The sequence below is a fragment of the Propithecus coquereli genome, unplaced genomic scaffold (genome assembly GCF_000956105.1).
Source record: "Propithecus coquereli isolate 6110/MARCELLA unplaced genomic scaffold, Pcoq_1.0 Scaffold96, whole genome shotgun sequence".
NCBI lineage: Eukaryota > Metazoa > Chordata > Mammalia > Primates > Indriidae > Propithecus > Propithecus coquereli.
In genome coordinates this window covers 4,456,722-4,465,378 of record NW_012155951.1, presented here as the reverse complement: position 1 = coordinate 4,465,378, position 8,657 = coordinate 4,456,722, and positions in this window count along the sequence as shown.

Here is an 8,657-nt window from a genome sequence, read left to right as displayed (position 1 = left end):
TTGACGCCAGGAGTTAGAGATCAGCCTGAGCAATATAGTGAGACCCCATCTCTACAAAAAAAAAAAATTAGCCAGGTGTGGTGGCACACATCTCTAGTCCCACCTACTTAGGAGGCTGAGGCAGGAGGATCACTTGAGCTCAGGAGTTTGAGGTTGCAATGAGCTATGACGATGCCACTGTACTCTATCTAGCCAGAGTGATAGAGTGAGACCCTGTTTCAAAAAAGGAAAAAAAGTTATTAAACTAACCAATTGCTTTCAGCCCAAATCACCTGGAATCTCAACATCTCAGTGGGTTTTCACTGGGACCTTCACTGGGTCTTCCCCAGATTTTCCAGGTGATATTGACTTTCTTCTCTCATGTACTATGTGTCTGGAGGTTGATATGTTGGACTCAGCATGTTCTAATTTGCTCTGTTGCTTCATTTTTTTCATGTTCTTATTTTAACTCCCCTAAATTAATGCTATGGTCTGAATATTCATGTTTCCCCGAGATTCATATGTTGATACTTAATAACCAATGTGACAGAATTAAGAAGCGGGGCCTTTGGAAGGTGATTAGGTCTGCCCTCATGATTAGAATCAGTGCCCTTATACAAGAGACCCCAGAGAGCTAGTTCACTCCTTCCCCCGTGTGAGGACACAGTGAAATGACACCATCTACGAGCCGGAGAGTGAGCCCTCACCAGACACCTAATCTGCTAGTACCTTGATCTTGGACTTGCCAGTCTCCAGAAGTATGAGAAATCTGCTGTTCATAAGCCATTCAGCCTATTGTGTTTTGTTGTAGCAGCCTGAACAGACTGACATAGGGTGCTTTGCACATGGAAAGTGCTCAGTAAATGAACGAGTAAATGAAAATAACTGAGGATCATGTCCAATAATTGGGAGAATATTATCCACTATCCTTGGGATTTATTTTGAGGCTTTTTTCCTGACCTGGTTTCAATTCCCCTGTTGGGTATAGGTAATTGCATTAGTCAGGAGTTTTTCAGATAAAGGTGATAGGAAACCAATTCAAAGTAGCTTAAGCAAAAAAGGTGTAATTTATTGCCTCATGTAATTGGAAGACGAGGAGGTCACTTCAGGCAGAGATAAATCAAGAGTTCAAATTATTATCTTTCTGTCTTTTTCTCCCTCTCTTTCTCATTTTCTCTTTCTCTTCCTGCCCCCTCCCCCTTTCCCTTGTTTTTTCTCCTGCAATTAGATTTCCTTATTGGTGGTGGGGGTGGGGTAGGGGTTGGGATTGGGAGATGGAAGGACGGGACCACAGACGGCCCGACAGATAGCTCTAGGTTTACGTCATCCCAGCTAGTAATACCAGAGCAAAGAGTCCTTAACTTCTTCCAGTGACTGCACATAAAATGTACATGTATATAACATGCCTGCATACTATGATTAGGGCAGGCAGGAGTCACATAGCCACCTCTGTTGCTGTGAATACTGTGTACCATAACTGAAAGGTTCCCTGGAAACTGCATAGAATGGTAGAAAAGTGTAAGGAATTTTTGTATTATTATTTTGAAGAAAAAAATGACTGAAATTTGAGATGGTGACGAGAAGCCACATTTAGCACATTCTTCTCCTGCCACTTCCATTCCTTTTTTTCCAAATTCAGAGATTACAATCATCTTGTTTTCTAGCCAGGCAGAACCTTAGAGTTTTAATTCAACCCCTTCATTTAAGATGAGAAAATGGAATCTCATCCATCATTAGTGAACCAACTAGCACAATAAGGAAAATCTTGCTGGGGCCTCACCTTGAGGAGGATGAGCAAATTTGGGAACTGAAAAGTCAACACATGGTCTCAGCCCAACAAAAATTCCCTTGTGACTCAGAGCACAGAGCACTCATGTCACCTTTCTGAGCCTCAGATTCTTCCATAAAATGAAGAGTTTAAACTTCATGATTTCTAATCATTTCATGATTTCAGACATTGCAATTACGGGTCATAAAGATTCATTTGTTTGCTTTTTCAAATCATTGTCATTTTATAAAACCTTATAAAAAGAAAACAGTGCCTTTAAAATATTTTCCCTATCAACGGACATCTGACCCTACATTCCATGGAAAATGGGGGAAACTTCAGTTCATATGTAAAGATTTTGTAAATTAACTTTTTTAAGCAACAGGAGCAAAATTACTTATCCCGGTATTTACTTACTTTCAAGATCCCAGCTGTTTGTGATTATTAAAAATTTTAAATCCCACTGACGTGGTGAGGATAAGTTTTATATAATTTGCAGAAATGCTTTAGTAACTTGATACATTTCAATGGCAACGTTCATTTTTAATCATAAGTATTCTCAACTAAGCCGAAATACGTAGAAGTGGGAAATCTGTGCACATTAACTTTAGGAAAGTAGTGCAAGAAATGAGAGGGTGTAGAGAGTAGTCCTCTTCATCATAAAATCCCCCATGAAGCATACTATGAACACTTTTTTTGAAGTCCAAAGGAAAATTGGGATATAGGAACAAGAGTAATGGGTGTGTGAACACATTCTCAACTCCTTTCCTCTTTATCAGAGAGGGCAGGAGTGAGGCTGCAAAATTAGGTCATTCTAGAAGGAGAATAAAAAAGTGTCATTTCGTCTTAAGCTCAATTACGTATGTGTCAAGACATTGCATTGGCTGGGACCTTGAGCAGAGCTGTTATCTGATTGGCTGAAATACTGAAGAGGGTCAGCCACTCTGACTGAACATTTGAACCGTGGGAGGGCTGAAGTAAAATTAAAAATAGTTGCAAAAGAAGGAATTTTTGATCATTAAAGGCAGCTTTCAGAGTGTCCCGCATGCCAAGCTGAAAGAACCTGTATCTCCTTTTCCTAAGCCACTTGCACACTCCAGGAGGAGAGTTTGGAACCTTGCTCCATGACCCTCCTATTACAATGGGAGAATCACTCTCTTCCCACATAAAGTAAATTTCTCCATTTGTTTGCAGGATGACATGCCTCTTCACCTTCTTGGGGATTTCACTCCTTTACTATAGCCCCTTTTGCATTTATTGAATCATCACCGTCACCATTATCTATGGCTCCAGAATCTTCTATGTTTTAAAAATAAAACTGCTCCCTTTATCCAATCTCTCCCTTCACTTATCTGATTATTTGAAAGACAGGGAAAAAAAGAGTTGTCTACAATTATTGTCTCCAGTCCTTCAGGAAGAGTCCTACTGCCTCTCCCACTCCAGCTTGCTCCATCTCTCCTCCATTCCACATAAATTGATGCTCTTATCAACCTGCCTTCAAGGAACTTACAGTCTAATAGGAGATAAAGATAATACTACATTGGCAAATGCAATGGTCATTTTTTTCTTTATTTCAGGGTATTATGCAATGGTCATCTTTTGGTACTGAACTTATTAGGCTCTCAGTAGTAACATTCCTGTTGAATGTTTCAAACACCTCTAATTGGCTTATATCCCCACACACTCGGGTTTCTCCTACCTCTCTGGCCACTCCATTGCTGTCTCTTTTGCCTGTTCCTACTCTCCTACCAAACCTCTAAGCACAGATGTTTCTCACGTCAGTCTTGTGTATCTTGTTATCTCTATTTTTTTTCATTTTCTCCCTAAGTGACCTTACAAATTTTGATAAGTTTTATAGAAATATAATTCATGTACCATTACAGACCTGTGAAACCATCACTACTTAATTTTGAAATATTTTCATCCCCAAAAGGAAATCCCATACACTCTAGCACTCATTCCCCATTCCCTCCTGTGCCCATCCCTTGGCAAACACTAATCTATTTTCTCCCCCTATAGATTTGATTATTTTCAACATTTCGTATAAATGCTATCATAGAAGATGTGGTCTTTTGTGGTTGGCTTAACTTAGCAAGTTTTCAAGGTTCATCCATTTCTAGCATGTATCAGAATTTTATTCCTTTTTATTAATAAATAATTTTCACTGTATTATATACCATACTTGTTTATCCATTCATCAGTCGGTGAACATTTGGGATGTTTCCACTTTTTGGGTACCATGAATAGTGCTGCCATGAACATTTGGGTGCAATTTTTGTGTGAACATGTTTTCATTTATCTTAGGTATTTCTAGGAGTGGAATTGCTAGGAAATATAGTAACTCTGTGTTTAACATTTTGAGGAACTGCTAAACTGGTTTCCAAAGCACCTAAAACCACTTTTCAATCCCAACAGCAGTGCATGAGGGTTCCATTTTTTCTACATCCTCACGAGCACATGTTATTTTCTGTCTTTTTGATTACAGTTATTCAATAGGTATGAAGTGGTGGTATCTAATTACGGTTTTGATTTCCATCTCTTTAGTGATTAATGATGTTGAACATCCTTGAGTGTGGTTATTGGGCACTTGTATATCTTCTTAGAGATATGTGTATTCAGATCCATTGCCCATTTTTCAATTGGGTTGTCTTTTTATTGTTGAATTATAAATGTTCTTTATGTATTCTAGACACAAATCCATCATCAAATATATAGTTTGCAAATATTTTCTCCCATTCTATGAGATATATTTCACTTTCTTGATGGTGTCCCTTCAAGCACAAAAGTGTTTAATTTTGACAAAGTCCAATTTGACTATTTTGGTGTTGCTTTTGCTTGTGCTCTTGTTGTCATATCTAAAATACCATTGCCAAATCCAAGGTCACAAAGATCCTATGTTTTTCTCTAAGTGTTTTAAGTAGGTTTAGCTTGTATATTAATTTCTATGATTCATTTGAGATAATTTTTAAATCCATTTTAAGTGCTTTTTTTTTGAGGATAGTTCCAACTTCATTCTTTTGCATGTGACGATCCAGTTGTCCCAGCACCCTTTATTGAAAAGATTATTCTTTCTCTCATTGTTTTAGCACTCTTATCAAAATTCAATTGACTATAAATTAACAGTGTATTTCTGGATTCTCAGATTTATTGTACTAATCTGTGTGTCTACTCTTATGCCAGTACCACACTGTCTTGATTAGTACAGTTTGTGGTAAGGTTATCAGGGAGTTTGAGTTCTCTAAATTTATTTATTTATTTTTTCCAATATTGTTTTGGTTATTCTTCATCACTTACACCTCATCAATTTTCATGCTGTAAATACCATCTACTAATAGATGACTCCCAAAATTTTATCTCTGAAATTCTATTTCTGAACCTATGACTCTTATTGAAGCTTTGTCTTTAATTGGCAGCCACAGTTGAATGTCTCATAGCTGACTGAGCCAAAGTGTCTAAACTAAACTGAAAATTCATCACTATAACTCCCCCCCAAAATGTTCTACTTCTTCTCCTGTCTTCCTAATCACTGTAAATGCCCCCACAATTCACTCCATTGCTCATGCCAGAAACCTGGGAGTCACTCTTCATTCTTTTCTTTTCTTCACTCCCACAGTCACACTATCAGCAAGGTTTATCCGATTTTCCTTTACAGCATATTTCAAATTCATTTATTTCTCCCCATACCTATATTACTAATTGGTCTTCCTGATTTTTCCCCAAAGGTCCATTTTCTATGCAAGGAACAAAGTGACAATTTAAAAGCTTAAAGTAGATCATTCTGGTTTATTGACTCCCCTTCCACTTGAAATAAAATTTCAAAATTTTTCCATGGCTTATAAGCTTAAGTATAAACTTATAAGTATGATATGATCCCACCTACCTGTCCGGGATCATATTTTGACATCTCATATCAATCACTAGGTTCCAGATATACCAGCTTTCTTTCAGGTTCTTGCACAAAGCAAGTCCTTTCATGGCTCAAGGCCTTTGCACATGCTGCTCCCTCTAACTCAAATGCTCCTCTTGCTGCCTTGACCCCCTAATCTTCCAGGCATGCTTCCTTTGATCATTTGTTCTTGGCTGAAGTATTGCCTACTCAGAGAACTTTTCTTTGGTGGCTATATCTAAACTAGGTCTTCCTCTTGTATCCTTTTTCACTGTATACAGTTGCTTCTTTCAAACTTATTATATTTCATAATTTTTAAATTGCTTATATGCTTGCTTCCTGTCTCTCCACCTATTGTCTTACTACACTGTCAGATCCAAGCAGGTAGGAAACACGTCTGTTCTTTTCATGACTATCTCGTGATTTGATGCTAAGCATAAAATAAGGGTACAATAAATTATTACTTGAATAAATATCTTTTTTACCTATTTTAAAAAAATTAATAATAGAGAACCAGTTACATTGCTCTATAGGCCAGACAGAGTTACAACTCCTTTAAATGGAATTATTTATTTAAACTACATAACAACTTCATTATTATACAATTATTTTTTAGGATGAGGAAATTGAGGTACAGAGAAGATAAACTACTTCCTCAATATTACCCAGGTAAGATATGAGCAAATCTGAATTTAGAAACCCAGGCACTCTGGCTCAGGCACCTATGCACATGACTCTGTTACACTGATGTATACCAGAAAGGCACGCATCTGTGGAAAAGGAGGGAGAGGACTTTTGGGTTGACTTAAGAAAGCTGGCATCCTCTCCTCGGCCCTGTCTCTGCATGAAGATCTTGGGAGAGAGGATGGAATAATTTGCATGAGGATCCCAAAGAACTTTGATGGAAAAAAGGGCACTTACTGCAACTCCTTCTGAGAGACAGAGGGAAGGGAGTATTATGGGATGGGAGTAGGTACCTCCCCAAAGCCCAATGACATGGAAAGCAGCAAGGACCTCAAAGTGAAATATTCTTAAGGGAATCAGAAGTCTAAGTTGGTAACCTAAGGTCAATATGAGGTGAGTGGTTGAAGCCGTCAACTCTTTCAGGTACAGGTTGGTCCTAGGTTGGTCCTAGGAGAAAGTGAGGAAGCCTAGGAGTACATGAAGTTAAAAGAGTTCTCAGATGGAGCCCTCATCATGGCACTGTGGTGCATAGGATGGGTCTTAACCTTCATATTATCACCTTTGCCCCTATAGCTCACACGCACTGAGTTTCTTGACATTTCAGGGTGTGCACAGGGTTTCTTGACTGCTTGTATTCTTTCTGTGTCCAAAGCAAGTTCCAGTTTAAATGGAAAATGTGGCCTCCTGAGAATGGCAGTGTTCCCATTTATTCAATTGCAGATGTAACACAGTTAGCTTTTTCTCTTGACCAGCCATTGCTGGATTTGAAGATGAAAGTAATATCTGCAGCCTCTAAACGCTGAGAAAGTTAAGAAAACAGATTTTCCCCTACAGCCTCAAGGAAGGAATGCAGCTCTGCTGACATCTCGATTTTAGTCCAGTGAGACCCAGTTTGGACTTCTGATCTCCAGAACCTTAAAATAATAAATCCGTGCTGTTTTAAGCCACTAAGTTTGTGGTACATTTTTATAGTAGCAGTTAAGAACCTAATGAACACAATAATACTCTCTCCCACCCCACCCTTTCCAAAGATGAAATGGGTGAATAAGCTAACCTAGGGCTATTATACAGGACCTACCTCCTTGTATCTTTCTCCACTCGCTCCAGGCAAACCCCTTTTCCGTTCTTTCCTTCATATAGCTAGGGAAAGAGGGAAAAATGCAGTGGTTTAGATTTCGAGGAAGAGGCCCTGTTTAGTCCTTAATCCTAGTGCTTCAAATTTAGATTTTTCACCTTTTTAAAACACAACTGAACATTGGCACACAGGGCACCATTATGCTAATATCCCCTTTGTAGACTATTCCTGTAAATAAGGCAGGATTCAGATATTCTTGGATGTCAGGCCACTATGCAAACCTCTCTGCCCATTCTGAATCCAAGTTTGCTAGCTTTAATGTTCCCCATCCTCATACCTAACACAATTTATTACCAGTACATTACTTATTCATTATTACTAATAAAGTATTTCTTACTAATTCATATTCTAATCTTTTGGAACACAATGTAATTTCTAAAATTGTCCTGGCAGCAACTTCCTATCAGAATATATAATTTCTAAAAGGTGATAGAGACAGATTATGTTAAATTTCTCTTATTTCATATTAAGGCCCTTCTGAAGCCAACAATCACATCTTCTCGTATTAAAGTGTTCAGTTGTTTATTCAATTTGTTCTATTTTCTTATTTTTTAATCATTTCACTATTTTGGGGGCTTCTACTGTGGAAAAGATCATAAAAGGATGCAAAATGTTTTATCTACTCAAGCAAAGTATTTGCAGAACAAGAAGTTGTCTATTTAGCTACTATAATGCACCTTCTCTCACAGAAATATTTCTTCCTTTTATTTTTGACATTTCAGAGCTATAAAACCATGAACAAAGTTTGCTGAATGGTATTAAAAAATACAAAATGAACATTTCAGTGAAATACAATAAAAATAATGTGCTTAGTCATCTTACATATTATGTTATGCAAACATTTAAGAACATTATATTAATATTAGTAAATACCTCACAATGAGTTTAATTATAGATTACTGTCATATTAAAAAACCTAATAAAGCAAAGCTATTAACTGTCATTTTAATGGAAATTCTTAAATGTGGACGAATAATTGATTTAGCAAATTAAAAAAGCAAACCTTAGTTTAATAACTTACTCCATTGCTTTAGCAGAATAAAGAAAATACCTCTAGCTCTCAAACAAACCTTCAACCAAGCCAAAACAAAATATATATGTAAATATATACCACAGTTAATAGTTCAAATAATTTTTGTAGTTGTAGTTCAAGAGGTACTTATCAAAAGGACCTCACACAAAGTAAACACACAGGAACAAACTCA